Raw genomic sequence first — 9,673 nt, forward strand, 5'->3', positions numbered from 1 at the left:
CTGGAAAAAAAAAATTATATAACCTCGCTGAACAATCTCACTTCAAATTTATGACCACAAACCTCAAATGGGCACACAGCATGGCTTGGCACTGCCACTTCATTTCTCTAATAGTTGGTTTGCTGCTCCTAGTTGGCTTCTTTCATGTATCTCTTTATTCTTCAAATACCCAACACCCACTCCTCCCCCTCCCACTGACCTTCTACATACTAATGCCTTTTCTATTTCTTTGTGTTTTGCTGTTGCCCTTGAATGCTCCCCTGCACTCTACCTTCTTAATTTCACGATTTACTCCTTTAATTCATGTATCTGTTCCGGCCTTCCTTAAATGCCTTAGCTAGGCGAGCATCCTCCATCACCAACTCTCTTTTTCCTTCATAGTACTTATTTTTACCTGAGTGGTTTTATATATTTTTTCTACTTTTAGCCAAATATATATTTTTAATTGTTCCTTTCATAATTTCCATATGCATATTCTTAATTTTTTTCTGGATGCTTATAATATCTACCCTACTGAGTCTAGATACCTGCCTCCTAAGCCTGCCATCCTGCTGTTCCAAACTGTACAGGTTGCACTCAGTGTAGGTTGTGTAGCTATTATTTTAAGTCTTCTCTTCATTCTTTTCCTAAATTGAATCCACTTTTTGCTAGATAACACGTTTTGCTCTTTATTGGCTTACTCCTTCTTTGTGCTGGAGCACATCTTCTGTGAACTAGGACCTCTAGACTCACAGAGGCCAGAGTTGTAAGAACAGAAAGCACAAATTTCCCAACTGGGAGTGATGGTAAGGAGGATCTCTCCTATATATCCCCATTTATTCTACCTATTGCAGGCACCATACAATATCATGGTCATTGATTTATGGCAGCTATTCTTATCAAGGATTCTCCATAATAATTAAGCCCTATTGCCCTAATGTACCCATTATATATATAATGAATTAACTTTCCTAAGAGTCTAGAATAGTATTAGCTACATATCATCCTTAGAAAAATTGAAAAAAGAGTCACTCAAATAATTTTTGGTGTGGTTTAAATCTCCCATGGAATTCTGATTTAGGTTACTGATGTTACCAGAATTTATAGCTTTTTTTGGTTAGTAAATCCACTCACAAATTATTTTAGTTATGGTTAGTTTAATATGTTTTTTTAAAAACTTTTAAACTAAACTTGTAAGTGATTTACACAATATTAGAGAATCAGTGATAATGAGCTTTCTTAGCATTTGTGTTTGAGAAAGTCTTTATCTTTTCTTTACTTCTAAGGAACAGCTTTTCCAAGTATAGTATTCTTGGTTGACAGAAATTTTTATTTCAATATTTTAATTATATCATCCCACCCTCTTCTGGCCTGAAAAATTTCTACTGAGAAATCCATTGATAGTTTTATAGAGGTCCAAAGCCTTCTTATTTTACTCAGAAACCTAAACTCCTTACCATTAACTGTACCACTACCCTCAAATAGCTACATGATCAGGCCGTATCTACCTTTCCAACCTCATTCCTTTCCACCTTCCCCTCATTTACCATCCTCCAGCTACTCTGGCTTATTGTTCATTTGAAACTTTCCACATAGTCCTCCCTCAGGGCCATTGTGAATATGGTTCCCTCTGCTTGGATCATTATGTCTCCATTACTTCACATTGTGGATCCATATCATAATTCAAGATTTCATTCAGATTTTACACCCACAGAGATACCTACCCTGACCACCTCCCCATCTAAGGTTTTCACCTGTTTATATTTATCTCTCCCCTCCCTATTAAAAAATATTTTTTCAGCCCAGCTGGGCATGGCTCAGCAGTTGAGCATCGACCTAGGATCCAGGCGATCAGGGTTCGATTTCTGGTCAGGGCACATGCTCGGGTTCAGGGCTGCAGCCTATCAATGACTCTTTCATCATTGATGTTTCTGTCTCCCTCTCTCTCTCCTTTCCTCTCTCTGAAGTCAATAAAGATATATTTAAAAAATAATAATTTTTTTTCAGAGAGAGGAATGGAGAAGGAGAGAGAGATAGGAACATCAATGATGAGAGAGAGTCATTGATTGGCTGCCTCTTGTATGCCCCCTACTGGGGATTGAGCCAACAACCTGGGTATGTGCCCTGACCAGGAATCGAACCATGACCTCCTGGTTCCTAGGTCGATGCTCAACCACTGAGCCATGCTGGCTGGGCTCCCCCTCCTCTTTTTTAGTAACCCTTTCATTATTGAAAGGTATTGTCTCTTTCATTCAGTGCTCTATTCTCAGCACCCCAATAAAGTCAGAACTCAATTCATAATTGATGAATAAATAAATGAATGAATAAGAAATTCCATCTAATTCTTGAGTCCAATTTCAACCAATTTTATTGATCTGAATGAAATTAAGTCCAATGATATATTAATGTCTCAGCCATAGGCCTTGTAATAAGCCACTTTCCATGCCTCATGTCCCAAGCACATACCTTAGCCAGTCTCAATAACCCTTGTCTACATGTAAAATATCACAGCCTACTTCTTGAACCAAGTCACTACTAATTACTCTGGGATCAAATTCACAACCTGGGCCTCAAATCTAAATCCAGTTCATCAACACTACCTGGATAGGCAGTCACTGATCTATTAGCTCTTTCTCTTTCATCTCAATTCCATATTCTTAATAGAATTAAGTGGTAAAAACAACACCTGTGCCCCAAGTAATTTTTTTGTTATTGTTCAAGAGTTTGTATTCTCTAAAGACTCTCCTGAAAGCTCTGATTTTCTGCCTCCTGGCCTCTTGCTTTATCCCTCATCTAAAGCGTGCACTTGTTTTGAAGTTTCCTTAGGTCCCGGTGACAGAAGACCAGCTACCTGCATCATCATCTCCAGCTCCCCTTGTGAATTGCCCATACTCTATGCACTGATACTGAAGGCTGTTCCTCATCATACTTGTGACTCACCATGACCTTTCCTACTCTGTTTCTTCTTTCCATGTTTCTATCTGCCACACTCCAGATAAAACTGTTTTCTCAAGTGAATCTGACTGTTTTACTCCTTCCCCTACTATATTGAGTTAAAAGCCTTTTGGTTCTGTTAGTCTAGCCTTTAGGTAGACACATTCTTTCTGTGCATGTGAAATATCCATGGCCAAGAACCCAGTATTCCAGCATCTTAAGCCAATGGGCCCCAAATCTAAATCCAGTTCATCAACACTATGTGGACAGGCAGTCATTGATCTATTAGCTCTTTCCCTTTCATCTCAATACCATATTCTTAATAGAATTAAGTGATTAAAAACAGCACCTGTGCCCCAAGTAATTTTTTGTTTTGTTCAAGAGTTTGTATTCTCTAAAGACGCTCTTCTGATTTTCTGTTTTCAAATTCAAATGCTGCCTCTTTGTTTTCTCTTAGCAACAGCCAGGTTTCCTGTGGACAGGCCTGGACTTTGAGCATCTCTTTACAATCAGTTATGACATAGGTCAATATTTCTTTCTCTTCATACTTCTATGTATCTCAGAGATCATTCCATTAGATACACCAGAACTATTCATGCTTTAAAATATAGTTCCTTATGAAGTTGAAATCTCAGAGTCAGAAGATTTACATTCTCCACATGAAGAATGAGAAGGTGAAATAAAAAAAGAGATGATAGGAGAAAATGGACCCAGTTCCTAGGCAAGAATTATGATGCCCATGGGTTATCTGACAACTTCTAAAACCTCCAAATGGAAATGGAGGAATCAACAGAGCACCTCATGTGGTTTTATTGTTTTTGTTTTTTATCGCATTCCATAAACTTTGCAAACTCAAAAGTTTTGCTGAAATATCTCTTGCATTTAAGCTACAGACACAATATTGAACAATAATAACCACCGGGAAATGAGAACATCATGAGTCTTTCCAAATTGATTAGTCAGTTTATTTTGTATTAGTTAATTTATGTAATTATGAATACAGCTATACAGTTTCAAGCTACAAAGCTATAGCAAAAAGTGTTTGGAGAAACAAGTAGTTCAAAAGAGCCACCACCAAAGGAGTAGAATCCAGCGGCACTGTGGGGTTTAAAATCAGGCCTGGGTTCAAATGTCAGCTCCATCAGTTATGAGTCTGGAACATTTCATCTCTGAATTTTCCTGTACTCATACACAAAAACAGAAGTGAAGACTCTTTTATGGGTCGTTCTGAGGAGTTTCAGGCCTCATACAAATATTAGATATTTATAACTGTGTCCCTTTAAAAAGTAGAATTAAATAGCTTTGTTGCACCTTCTTAAAAGGTCACTGGTTAGAACATCTCTCCTATACCTACTCAACAATGTTTAGAAAGGAAAATCTCAAGCTTTTGCTGCCAGGGGGATGTTTAATGTTAGAACACAGAGTTTCCATGGTATCTGTATTTCAGCCCAGTGGGAATTTCAAATCAGACTTCAAACCAGAAAATCTTAATTCTATCCAAAAAGTATGTACGCGGAAGAAGAGCAATAGAAGTAGATGAACCAAACCCCAATGAGAGCAGCACAATCAGTGCACTGAGGGACGGTATTCATCTCTTCAGTGATGAAGGCCAGGACTTTCGTATCAAATCTCATCACGTGTTCTTAATTTGCTACAGACAATTTTGTTGAAATTAATGTAGAGTAAAATGTAAACCTATGGTTGTTATTTTAAATTATGAGTTCAGTCATTCTCAACTAAAACATTTTGTTGTTTTCATGAAGTTAAAGAAATCTCCAAATGAAGCAAACCTCAGGAAGGACAAAGCCATGGCCATGGCCAGCGTGCCTTCAGTCTCCCCCTGCCTCCAGGGCAGACATCACACGGTGGCACTCATGCCCATTGGCCTTGGATCTGGTGTCAGAATTGCAGCAAAACTGTGGGGCCCAGACTGAGTAAAGACAGGCAAGCAGGCCTGATGTAGGTCTCTTGTCTGTCTAGGTGTGCTGCAAACCATGCTGGCCGTGGGTAGAGTTCCCTTCACAAGGATAAAGAGAAGGACGCTCTATCAGATGATGCCAACGTGTGTTTGCTACTGACTGGCCCCAAAGAATTGCTCCTCTGTTGCTGTCCATTTGGCTTGGACTTTTGACCTCAACATGGCTTTGTTCCTGTTATTCTGAATGCCAGGCCTGGCCCTCTGTGGCACACAGCTCTGCTATCTCCCTGGCACCCACTTAGCATCAGACCTCACATTAGATGCTTACCTGGTGCAGCTCTTGCTCACTGAACGCAGACAGATCTTTTAGGACTTTCCCAGCAACCAAGCGCTTTTAGCTGCTGCTACTGGGCAGAGCCTACTGTGGCCTGAACGGGCAGCCACACTCACAGTTGTCCTCACCTGGTCTGATTAAACGGGTTCTGGGAAGCTGCTCCGTGGGGCCCAGCCTTGCCTGTCCTGGCCTTGTCTGGCCTTGGCACTGGGGGTGTCTTCCCAACCCACATCTTTCCTCAAGGGACAGCTTGTACCTGAGTCGGCCCACGCCAAAAGGGCGGCCTCCTCTTCCCTTTCTGGATTTGTGGTTCTGTCGTTATCCTTCAGCCCCACCACAGTTGCCTTGGCAGCAGCACATGCTGCGGCCTGCTGGGAAAATTCTACACTCCAATTTGGCACCTGTTCCCGGTAGCAGACAGGCCTGAACTGCTGGAAGAACACAAACAGGATGACTTAGGTATGGAACTGATTGGGGCGACGTTGGCGTCCCTTTACATGGAGGCGGCCTGCAAAGCAGAGTTGAGGAAATTGCTTCTTTTCTTTCCCCTCTTAACGATAAATCCCTATGCCCCAGGATGGCCTCAGCTTGGCAGGTTGACACCCAGATGATTTCTGATGGCCTACGTGCCGACCGCAAGGCAAGCTTGAGCACTGCCAATTCAGCCCCCACAGAGAATCCCTTCTCCGGGGAGGAGAGGTGCTGTTCCAAACCCCAGAGAGCTGGAATGTGTTGCATGCAGCTACAGTGAACAGTGGTCAGCTGAATCAGAAGAGCAAAGGGATGGCCTGTCTGCACGGGAAATGTCAGTCCATGCTCTGAAATCTGAGACGTAGAGAGAAATGTAGCCACAGAAGAGCTCTAGTTCCAAAACTGATAAAAACGTTCCAAAATCTTGCTCTGTCATACACTTGATTACACCAGTCCTTGGGATGGCAAATGAACCTCCATCTTAATTATAGGCTGGGAAAGGATGCATAGACAGTTCTTTGACTTCTGTTTTACTCTGTCCATTCCAAGTGGCTGCTACCAAAAGGAGGAAAGAAGAGACATAAATAACACGCCACGGACTGTCTCATTTGCTCTGGAAAATCTCCTAAAAGGTTAATGTTGTGCCTCATGCTTCTGGGCATGTGTGGGTCACATGCTGGGAGCCGGGAAGCGACTCCAGACTCCCGCTGTGGTAATGCCCAGCCAGGCGGAGAGGGAAGGCTCACAGGCGGCACAGACATAAGCTTTGGTAAACCAGCGTTGACTTCAGGGTCATGTCCGTGACTAGAGATCACATGAGGAGAGAGGCCTCAGTTCCCTTCCATGGGAGAAAAAGGAAGAGAGGGAAGGGCAGAGCGATTATACCACCTTCAAGGTGTCCAGAAGGGAGAAAACCCCTCAGACAATGAAGAGATTGAACCACTATCTGTCTCAGATGATGCTGGGAACATCAGGATCCGCACCCCCTCCCCAAAAGAGGCACCTCAATTCCTAGCTGGCACATGATGGATTTTCAGTGCCAAGTATCCTGATCACGGCATTTTGTGGCCAGGAGAAAGGAGGGGAGGAAATGGGTCAAACCCCACTGGAGACTGTCTCGTGGGAAAAAGCCAAATGGCTGAGTTCCTCTATTTCTCTGCAGTTGTGAGGGCTCACGCTACAAGGCAGGGAGCCCAAGCCTCACACAACTGCGTAGGCAGTAAGGTGCCAAAGGCCCTGGCCGGCATGCTGCTGTGCTGAGGGGGAGAAAGTGGCCATGTCCTGCTAGAAGGTGTGGAGCTCACTGGGTGAGAATGTCAGTGGAGAAGGCATAGAGGTCGCACAAAAGAGGCAGGGAGGTAGGACTCCTGTAATAATGAGGCAGGAAGTGTAGCTGGAGCAGTGGAAGGCAAATATTGCTGAAGATGAGCTGCCCTAACCGAAGGAAAAACAGACCAAAGCCTCTGAGGGCAACAGAAGAAGAGTGAGTTTGGCACCAGCATGGCCTGGGCTGCGAAGACTAACGCCCACCTTCCCCCGCCACCTCTCAGCCTCATTTGGTTCTCAATCACTAGCAGGGACTCCTGGATCCACGTGACATCCATGTGGCATCTGCTCCCACCGGTGTTGCAGGTGGGCCTCGTGCCCGGATGCCCTGTGAATCACCTGCAGCAGGAGGAGGTCTTTACTCTCCCATCTGCTGTCCCTGCTCTCGGCCCCCAAATAGAACTGGCAGCTGGGAGGCCAGGAGCCTCAGCCTTTCCCCCCGTCCCTGCCTTGCGCACCAGAAGCGAGTGGGCCTGGGATCGCTGACCCTCAGGCTATCTAGCTATCCAGGGTGGGACCGCCGTAGCTGCTGAAGTCCCCCTGCAAACGCAATTGATTGTGAGTGACATTGGAATGGGTCCCTGAGAATCGGGAAGTGAACAGTCTGCCTGGGAACTCGGGGACCAGCTCCGCGGGGATCAAGTCTGGCAAGTTTCATTGGCCCTTCTGATCCTGCTGGGATGTGGCACAGGCACGGCCATCTGAAGAGCTTGCTTGTTTGCTTGCTTGCTGGTTTTAGCCACTTGGGAGGAGGCGGCTAAGAGGCAAATTCCTGCTGTGCTTTTGCTTCTATTGATATTCTTCACATTTATTCATTTTATTTTATTTTTTTGTTAATCCTCACCTGAGGATATTTTTTCCATTGATTTTTTTTAGAGAGAGTGGAAAGGAGGGGGAGAGACAGAGAGAGAGAGAACTATCAAGGTGAGGGAGACACATCGATTGGTTGCCTCCCGCACGTGGGCCAGGGATGGAGCCTGCAACCGAGGTACGTACGTGCCCTTGACCAGAATCGAACCCGCGACCCTTCAGGCTGCAGGTCGATGCTCTAATCGCTGAGCCAAAGCAGCTAGGACTCTTCACATTTATTTAGGGAATTTTGTACCTTAAAGATGCCAGGGACCTCCAGGGGTCTTCCGTCCTGATCTCTTGTTTCCAGGAGGCTCTGTGCCATGAAATAATTCAAGGCAGAAGGCAAACAATTTTAGCAGAAAACACTCGTCTTCTTCCCACCTGCAGTATCTGCCAGATGCCCTGAAAATTTCACAGATGAAAGAGTCCCTCTATTAACAATAACATGTACTCAAACTAAATAAAATTTATGGTGGAGGCTTGCATTGATTTCTTTAAAAAAAATTATTGATTGCTTTGTATATACCAGTCACCAATGAAATTGAGGCTCAGGGAGATTTATTAACTTCCCTGTAGACACAGCTAATATGTAGGAGGATCAGGGCTGGATCCCAGGTCTTCTCAAGTCCTAGGCCAGTGCTCTTACTATAATGCCTTAAGGAATGGAAGGAAATAAAAAAAATCTGATTTTTAAATTCTTAATTGGATTTCTTTTAAACAACATAGTTTCAAAGAAATGTGTCTTTGGCAAAAAAAATATCTTTGCATTAAAATTCATAAGAGCCTCAGTCCCAGACACTTTGGGAGCCACGGGCTTCGGAGCAGATATGGCCAAGTTCAAGAACCACACCACGCACAACCAGTCATGAACATGGTACAGAAATGATATCAAGAAACCCTGATCACAAAGATACAAATCTCTTAAGGGAGTGGACCCCAAGTTCCTGAGGAACATGCGTTTTGCCGAGAAGCACAAGAAGGGCCTGAAGAAGATGCAGGACAACTACACCAAGGCCATGAGTGCCAGTACCAAGGCTATTAAGGCCTCCGTAAAGTCCAAGGAGGTCAAACCCAAGATCTTAGAGGGCAGCAGCTGGAAGCTCAGTCAACTTGCCTGCATCGCTCACCCCAAGCTTGGGAAATATTCTCATGTCCTCACGGCCAAGGACTTCAGGTTCTGTTGGCCAAAGTCCAAGACCAAGGCTCAAACTAAGCCCCAGGCTGGGGCTGAGGATTTGGCTGCAGCTCGGCCTCAGGCTCAGGCTTCCAAAGGTACCTACACCCCCATGAGGCTCCATGGTAGAGGCCTCTGTCTGCTGGTGTGATAATGGGAGAACTGGTGTGACCCATGGGCCGCTGTCTGCATGAAGCTGGTGTTCTCCTGTGCTATGTGTACAAATAAACCTGAGGCAGGAAAAAAAGAATTCTTAGGAGCCTGGCAGGTGTAACTCAGTGGTTGAGCACTGACCCAGGAACCAAGAGGTCATCAGTTTGATTCCAGGTCAGGGCACATGCCCAGGTTGCAGGCTTGATCCCCAGTAGGGGGCGTGCGGGAGGCAGCTGATCAATGTTTCTCTCTCATAGATGTTTCTCTCTCTCTATCCCTCTCACTTCCTCTCTCTCTAACATCAATAAAAATATATTTTAAAGAAAGAAGAATTCATAGGAGACCCAAATCCTCTATAATCAGGTGCTTCTAAAACTTAAGAACATTTTCACAAGCATGGTGTGCCTGGTCCTGATCATTTGGTTTTCTGATGCTGTACTTAGCAAAACCCTTTCTCTTGGTCACTCTTACTTTAATGAATCTGAAACCAAATGAGTGGGATCCCAGGTAAGAAGGCATCCTATAAAATGAA

At 44.2% G+C, this 9,673-nt stretch overlaps 1 pseudogene; it reads left to right on the top strand.

Moving 5' to 3' along the window:
• The first annotated feature begins 8,641 nt into the window (after positions 1-8,641).
• Positions 8,642-9,139, top strand: LOC148093887 (large ribosomal subunit protein eL29 pseudogene; annotated as a pseudogene).
• Positions 9,140-9,673: the final 534 nt, after the last annotated feature.

The sequence above is a fragment of the Miniopterus natalensis genome, chromosome 2 (assembly GCF_054644295.1).
Source record: "Miniopterus natalensis isolate mMinNat1 chromosome 2, mMinNat1.hap1, whole genome shotgun sequence".
NCBI classification, from domain to species: Eukaryota; Metazoa; Chordata; class Mammalia; order Chiroptera; family Miniopteridae; genus Miniopterus; species Miniopterus natalensis.